The following is an 8,133-nucleotide window of genomic DNA, read 5'->3' as shown; positions in this document are numbered from 1 at the left end:
GAACCTCTACATTAGCATTTAACAAGGTGAATGTAAAAACCGTAAAATATCACTTGGAGTTCCCAGGAAAGTTGCTCATGCTTTAACTAATTGAACTAGGAAAATCAATAGGTTGTACTTCTGGTAGCTTCAGTGCATATTGAAATAAATATATGTTGCTGTTCCACAATCAGAAAGTGCAGCCATGATTTGTATACAATGCCCAGGATTTTGTAATTCATAGAACCATAAAATACCAGAACTGGAAGGGACCTCGAAACCTCATCAGATCCACTCCCCTGCCCTCACAGCAGGACCAAGCGCCACCTATATCATTGCTGTTAGGTATTTATCTAGCTGTTGTTAAATAGCTCCAATGATGGAGATTCTACAACCTCCTTAGGCAATTTGTCCCAGTAATTAACCACCCTGAGAGTAAGGAAATGTTTCCTAATAGCCAACCCTTGAATTGCTGCGGCAGTGTTGCTCTGACATTCTGTGTGGCTCAGGGATGGGGACCTAGTGCCGTGGTCTGAGCAGTGCTAAGAGTTGACTGCCATTGGCCCCACCCTTCTAGGGGCACAGGGCCCCCTCCCACCTGACCTGTAGTGGCAGTGGGCCCTGCTGCTCATTCTACCAAATTTCTGTGTTACCTATTGTATCAATAGCCTCATTTAATATGAGATATTCTAGTTCAACCTTCTTATTACAGAGACTTCTAAAATGGGTATGTAAGCTTTATAAAACTGTGTCAGTTTTAGCCTGTCTGCCCTTAGATGCTGTAATTGAATGACTCTTTTTCATTTGACTGTCTCAGATGAGATCCTCCTTGTATTTTCAAAAACAAGAAGTCCTGCGGCACCTTCTAGACTAACAGATGTTTTGGAGCATAAGCTCTGACGAAGTGGGTATCTGACCATGAAAGCTGATGCTCCAAAACATGTTAGTCTATAAGGTGCCACAGGACTTCTTGTTTTTGAAGATACAGACTAACACAGCTACCTCTCTGATCCTTGTATTTTATCTTTTTCCATCTTACTCTCCTTACTAGAGAAGCTCCACTAGTAGATGTTCCCCTCAGGGTTGGCTGACCCATATGCTCTTCTACACCTGTCAGCTTTCGCCCAGCCCTTAGCTTAAAAAATGCTCTACAGCTTTTTTAAGTTTAAGCACCTGTAACCTGATTCCATTTCGGTTTAGGAGGAGCCCATCCTTTCTATATAGACTCCCCATTTCCCAAAAGTTTCCACTGTTCCTGATAAATACAGTGTACCAGATAGGGTCTGAATTTCTCCACTCGTGCAAGAGGCAAGGGTGCTTGCTGTTTTATTTGTATCTTACCATACGCTTTGTGGTGGGGAAGGGGCAACATTTTATCCCGGTGCTTTATGGTCTACCTCAGAGGCAGGAGAGTGAGAGAGAGAGGGGAAGAGGGATTCTGGGGTGCCAGGACCAAAAATGGGACAGTGCAGGTGTTTATGAGATCCAGCGAGGTGGGTGGTGCTCATGCTGCAGGATGCCCGCAGAACCAGATTTTGCCTTCTCCTACTCTTTGTACTAACTTCAGTGCTTCCCCATTGTCACCTAGAGCAGTGGCGCACAAAGTGGGGGGAGAGGGAGGGTGACATTTTGGAAAGAGAGTGCAGCACCATCGCCTGCTGGGTCTCAGGCTCATCCAGCTCCTTAACAACGCTGAGATCTAACAAAACACAGCAGCAGCACTTTAAAGCCAAACAAAATGATTTATTGGGTGATGAGCTTTCGTGGGACAGACCCACTTCATTGGATCTGACGAAGTGGGGCTGTCCCTCCAAAACAACAAGAAGTCCTGTGGCACCTTATAGACTAACAGGTATTTTGGAGCATAAGCTTCGTGGGCAAAGACCTGCTTTGTCAGATGTATGAGAGGATGCGTCTCTCATGCATCTGATGTAGCTGGTCTTTGCCCACGAAGCTTATGCTCCAAAATATGTGAGTCTATAAGGTGCCGCAGGACTTCTTGTTCTTGAAGATACAGACTAACAGGGCCACCTCTCTGAGACATGTCCCTCCAAAGCTCATTACCCAATAAATCATTTCGTTTGTCTTTAAAGTGCTCCATTTCTCCTGCTGTGTCTTGTTTCGTTGGAGTAGAAAGTAGCCCGGGAACCTCTCTGTGACTCTCCAACGTGCGGATGCCGGTTTTGCCGTGCGTGCACATTCACACAGCCCTTGGTAAAGTTTTACGCCCCCCACCCTTATTTTCGGACACGTGCCGAAAGGGCCTTTGGGCTTTCTCACAGGAAGGTGACCGAAACGGCCATCGCTTTGGATCACATCAGACAGGGGTGTGCGTGGGGAGGCGGCCCGACACGCCCAGTGTGCTCAGAGCTGCCCTAGAGAAGAGGGGGGTTCACCCCCCCCCCAGCCACCGCCCGCCTCAGCCAGCCCCGCCCTCACCGGCCCGGGCGGGGGCCAGAGGGGAGGGACGTGTCGGAGCGGCCGGGAAAGGGGCTCGCCGCGCTGTAGCCGCTGCTCGGCGGCGGGGGCGGGGCTGGCTCGCCACAGGGGGCGGTGACAGAGACACGGGCCGAGCCCTCCCCGCCCCCCCCCGCGGAGGCGCGTCTCTCCCCGCGCGCTGCCCGGCCGCCAGCCCCTGCTGGGCTGAGCTGGGAGACGGCGATCGCCGCTGACGCCTCCGCTCCTCTGGTGAGTACGGGGCCGGGGCCGGGGCCGGGGCCGGGCGGAGCCAAGGCTGCCCCGGGGCAGGGCTGCGGCGTGGCGGGCCCCGCTGGGCGCACCCAGCCCGCCCGGCGCCAGGGCCGGAGCTGGCGGCCGGGCTGAGCGGCGGGAGCCTTGGCTCGGGTCACGCGGGCTGCCCCCGCTCGGGAGCGGCTCTGCCGTGCAGCGCCGGGCGCGGGCGGAGTAGCGGCAGCAAAGTCTCCCCGGGCTGAAAAGCGCGGCCGTCCCGCCCGGCTGCAGCGCCTCCCTGCCCCCGGCCGGAGGGAAGGGCCGGGCGGGAGCCGTCCCGTCGGGGGGCAGGAAGCACCTGAGTCCCGCTCCTGCTGAGAGCAGGGATCCTTCTGTTCCCAGCCGGCCACAGGCGTTCGCTGGGATCCTGTGCCTCTGGCGAGCCCCACACTGCGGCTGCGGCTGCGGCTGGGCTGGCGAGCTGCTCGGACACCGCCGGAGGTTTGTGGCTAAAACTCCCCGCACGGCCCCCCGCTCAATGCGCTTTGTCGACGGGCTGCCGGCAACACTTGGCACGGCCAGCGACAGCCTTCTGCCTCTCCCGGCGGAGGGAGAGCGCCTGTGTCGACAGCGTCTGTCGCCAAAAAAGCTGCGTGGACACCCTGGTTAGGTCCACAGAAGAAGCAGCTCCCCACAGACTTGTGCCGAGGGAACCCCTGCTGGCAGATTGCATCTACACCCAAACACCGATCAACAGAGCAAACCGCTCTGTCCACAGAGAAAAGCCGGACTGCCCTGCCCTCTGTCAACAGAACGGCTGACCGGAAGCCCTTCCTATCATCAGAAGTGTCTTACACTGCACTTTTGTCAACAGAAGTGTTATTCCTCAGTTTTTCTAGGAATAACACTGTCAAGACAAATGCAGAGTTCTGTTGAGACTCTGTTGACAGAAGGCTTTACAGACGCTCCCTGATGTCTGGAGAAGGCCCATTCTGTTCACAAAACTCTCTAGTGTAGACGTAGCCTCTGGGGGGCCTTCTGTAGACAGCCAGAGCTCCCAGGATACTGGGCAGGCCTATGTGCTCTTCTTCTTCTGGTTCACTGTTTTGTTGAGAGAGTAGCCAAGCAGTCCAGCTGCTATGGTGACAGAGCTGATCGCTCTTTCAGTCTGCTTTAGGGTATGGATGGAGTTGGTCAACAGGTGTTTTGCTGGTAAATCTTTTCCGACAAGAAATGTCTGTCGACTGATGCTTCTAGTATAGCCGTAGGCTGCCAGGATTATCCTGTGGGCTAAATAGAATTTGGGAGGATTATTCCCTTGGCTCTAAACTGCACCCATCGGCAGCTCCGACCCCACGTTTAAATAACCCTCAGATTTTCACAAGTCCACATCAGGCTGCCTTTGCAAGCTGAGGCTGTGTTTCAAATAGAGCTTGTCCCAGGCCTGACGATACAAAAAATGGATCACAGATTTTAGTCCTCATTGTTCCTTTTAATCTTCCCCCCACATCCTAAACACATGTATTCTGTTTCAAAGTGTTTTAAAGGTGTATATGACATATCTTTTGGTGGCCATTTGAAACAAAAATCTCTAAATGGGTGCTGTTCTGGGGTCCACAATATAGCCAGTAAATCAATAGGTAGGTGTATAGAAATTCAGAATAAGAAAACAAGAGTTTCAAATAAAACGTTATTGTTTGCTGGGAGGAGATGGGGAATACTACTTTCCTGCTCCTGTGGAGTTTAAAATATGTATTTTATTTACTTAATGGCTCAGACTCTATTCCTTCACTAAAACTGAAAAAATATATCTTAAAATTAAATCTGTGATTGAAAGCTATTGCTTTATATTTTGGTCTTTTCTACCAAGTAGAAAATGTTCAAATATTAACATATATTTCCTCTCCTTTCTAATGCTAATGAAGTCATTACAGTAAGAGAAACATTCCCTGGCTCAGCTGTGATTTTTTCCCCCTCAAAATGTTAAAAAAACACTCTGGCTTCAAGAAGAGAAAGCAAGTGTTTTTAGGAAAAGAAAGAAGAAGGAAATTTATGAAGTCCATTAATTTCTTTTTGTCATCTAACATGGTATTGATGTGTAAATAGTCTCTCCTACACTTTATATCCAGTGTATATAGACACATCCAGGTCTCAGATTTAATATCTAATAAAAAAAATAACAGACTTTAGTAAGATTTTAACTCTCAGAGATGAGGAATTTTTCAATAAAGTATTTTTTGTCCAAAATCCTAAGTTGCAGAAACTGGCACTTTTTCTGAAAACATCTGTTCTGATGAGAGAGTTTCTCAGTTCCAGATGCAAATTTTAGTAAAAAGCACAAGGGTAGAGACTTCCTTCTACACACCTGGGAGACCCATGTATGGGTCCCCTACTAGATTTGAAGCTGGATCTTATACGTTCTGGAAAAGTCTGTTCTGGTCTGGCTATGGTCTGAAGAAGTGGGTCTGTCCCACGAAAGCTCACCTAATAAACTATTTTGCTAGTCTTTAAAGTGCTACTTGACTGCTTTTTGTTTTGATAGTGTATAGACTAGCACGGCTTCCTCTGTTACTAATCACTTCACTATGAAGTATCAGTTGCTTTTGTGTGAGTGGTTGTTTTTATGAAAAATTTCGAAAGGTCTAATTTTATTCCACTGTATAATGAAAACAGATGCGACACCTTCAGCTTTTCATGAAACAGAATTTTTATTTTCTGTCCATCCCTGCTTACTCGATTTTTAGTCTGTAGGCTATACTAATTGTTCCAACTGTCTCAGCAGGGAATAAAATTCCTTTTGGATGTAGTAGTTTCAATGGAGGAACTAGAAATATGAAGGTGTGTATATTGACTTGTTTATATCTTCAGCGACTTTTGCTGCTAAACAAAACAAACACACAAAAAACAAACAAAAACAAAATAAACTTGAAATACTTGAGCAGACCAGAAATTCCAAAAGCAAAGATAAAATATGGATTGTTTCAGCTGTGTCTACATTAGCATTCCTCTTTGAAAAGAGATGTGCAAATGAAGGAAATCAAAAGTGCAAATGAGACACTGATTTACATATCTGGCACCTCATTTGCATAAGCTCTTTTCAAAAGAGCTTTCGAAAGAAAAAAAAGCAGTGTAGATGCATCTCTATCAAAAGTAAACCCCATCTTCAAAAGAACCCTTCTTCCTATCTTTCGAAGATGGGATTTACGTGTGAAAGAGCCCTGTCTCCCCTGCTTTTTTTCTTTCAAAAGAAGCTCTTTTGAAAAGAGATTATGCAAATGAGGTGCCAGATATGTAAATCAGTGCCTCATTTGCACTTTCGATTTCCTTCATTTGAATAACTTTTTCAAAAGAGGAATGCAAGTGTAGACACAGCTTTCTTGTTTACTTCTTTTCATTGCTGATGACTTAGGAATCAAGCTTATCCATTTCTTTTAATTTGAATTGGTAGTATTTGTTTTGAAATGGTGAAATAGTTCAGTAGTCTGTTTATATTCTGATGCTTATGAAATCCTCTCATAGCTGATGAAGGCACTGTGAAAGAAACTAAAATATCCCTACAAAAATGTAACTTCCAAAAAAAAAAAAAAAAGATCATTCACTGCAACACACTAATGACATTTTTAATCTTATACTTTTTATTACATGTGCATTGGTATATGCATACCAGTCCAGTTCAGTTAAGTTTCATTATGTCACAGCAGTTACAAAGTCCATGCTCCGTATGTTGTTTTGCTCCAATGTGCTATAAAAACAGAAATGATCTTTAAGAAGTCCAGACAAACTCAAAGGTATTGATAAGAACTACAGTATCCAGAGATGGAAAGGACCTGGTAGGTCATCTAGTCATTTGCCTGTCAGTGCAAAAATTGTGTCCTATTGTCCATTTATTGATAGAGCAATTAGAAATATCTATTTCAAACAATATTTGATGCCTATGTTTGGTTAATGAATCGTTCGTGAACAAATCAGATTTCGTGTTTGTGCTCAGGCATGAGTTAGAAAAAGCAAAATATATATTCTTCTCATCTCTGCACACAAGAGCTGCCTCTTACAGTAGATCATCATCATCAACAACCATCGGCTCAGTGCCTGTTGGTGTCTGATGCCCCTCTCATTATTTGCTTCCGTTCTGACAGTAGATGGAGATGTTCAAAGTATTATATATGCTCACTGGTCTCCTTGGGCATGTCTTGCCCTCACTGCGACCTGAGTACACCTGGGGCTCTCTGGCTTTGGCTTGTCCTTGTTGGGCCTCAGGGGCCCTGCTTGGCTCTTTGAGTATATGGATTCTTAGTGGCGGTTGTGATGGCAAAATAGTGATAGTAATGTCCAAACACTCTTTCATGACCAGTGCCCCCTGTAAGCTGAGTGCTTGGGCTTGCACCCAGAAGAAATTCAGGTGCCACTCAGCTGGTTACTAGAGTGCCCACAGCCACCCACACAGCATGTGTTTCTACTGGTGGTGCACATCTAGTCATGCCTTGGTGCACATAACAAAAATTATTCTGCCCATGGATAGAAAAAATGAGAGGGAACCCTGTTCATGACCAGATGAGCGATCATGAAGTAGACTGTGAAGATCTTCCTGACTTTAACCATGGCCCATCTTGCCCTTTTTTGAAACATATCTTGAGGAACAGTGAAATGGTTAATAATATTGACTTTTAAAGTAGTATTATTGGGCAATGGAATGAGCATCCATTTAAATCATCATGGCAGGTCACACCTCTTGGACTCAGTCTTTCAATTTTTGCAACTGCAAGCAGAGGTCAATGTGTCAGTGAGCCTCAGATTGCTCTGAGACTCTCTCAGCTAAAAATATTCCTTATTAAAAAACAAAACAAGACACAAAAAAACCCAACAAGCTTAGATTCAAGAGAACAGGAAGGCAGCATGAAATAAATACAGGCTTTCCCAAACACCAGGTATTAACTCATTCTGTGCTCTGCAGGCATTACTCAACATTACATAGTTGCGCTCAATGAATTTCATCCTATAGACTGCTCATGAATGGGTTGCTTCCACTGTTTGGTATTCAACACTGATGTTTTATGAATGGTCATCTAAATCAAAAGGTGATAGTTTATTCACTGCGTATTTAAAACTCTTGACGTGGGAGACCAACACCAAACACACGCAGAAATACATTGCAGAACAAATTTGTGGATAAATGAACAATTGTGCTAAAATTTGTGAAGATACTTGAATTTGTCCCCCGCCCCCACTAGTATGTTGTGGTTGTCCTAATGCTCATTGCATCTAATCAAATGATCTTCCAAGGATCATAGCAAATCAGATAGAACAGTTTATTTGTGAGAATTTCACAAATCAATTTGCTTAATAAATGCAGCTGGCCAAACTATTTTGTACAATCTAAACAAGCGAAGCAATTTCTTGAAGACAGCTCAATGAGCTGGTAGCATTTATTTAAAAATACTGTTGATTAAGCTTCCCTTTCATTAATTTCGTCCCATTGCTCTTAGT

General features: G+C 45.4%; 1 protein-coding gene across 2 annotated transcripts in view; it reads left to right on the top strand.

The window, feature by feature from the left end:
- Nucleotides 1–2,511: 2,511 nt before the first annotated feature.
- Nucleotides 2,512–8,133, top strand: part of PKIB (cAMP-dependent protein kinase inhibitor beta) — a 107,113-nt gene continuing 101,491 nt past the window's right edge. Inside the window, exon 1 of one of the 2 annotated variants that reach the window (XM_074988792.1) lies at nt 2,512–2,667. The gene's annotated coding sequence lies outside the window, so the exon portion shown is untranslated. The remainder of the gene's footprint in view (nt 2,668–8,133) is intronic. The other variant, XM_074988791.1, reaches the window with a different exon arrangement.

The sequence above is a fragment of the Carettochelys insculpta genome, chromosome 3 (assembly GCF_033958435.1).
Source record: "Carettochelys insculpta isolate YL-2023 chromosome 3, ASM3395843v1, whole genome shotgun sequence".
Taxonomy (NCBI): Eukaryota; Metazoa; Chordata; order Testudines; family Carettochelyidae; genus Carettochelys; species Carettochelys insculpta.
The sequence above is the reverse complement of the archived record's forward strand: the minus strand, read 5'-3'. Positions and strand labels throughout refer to the sequence as shown.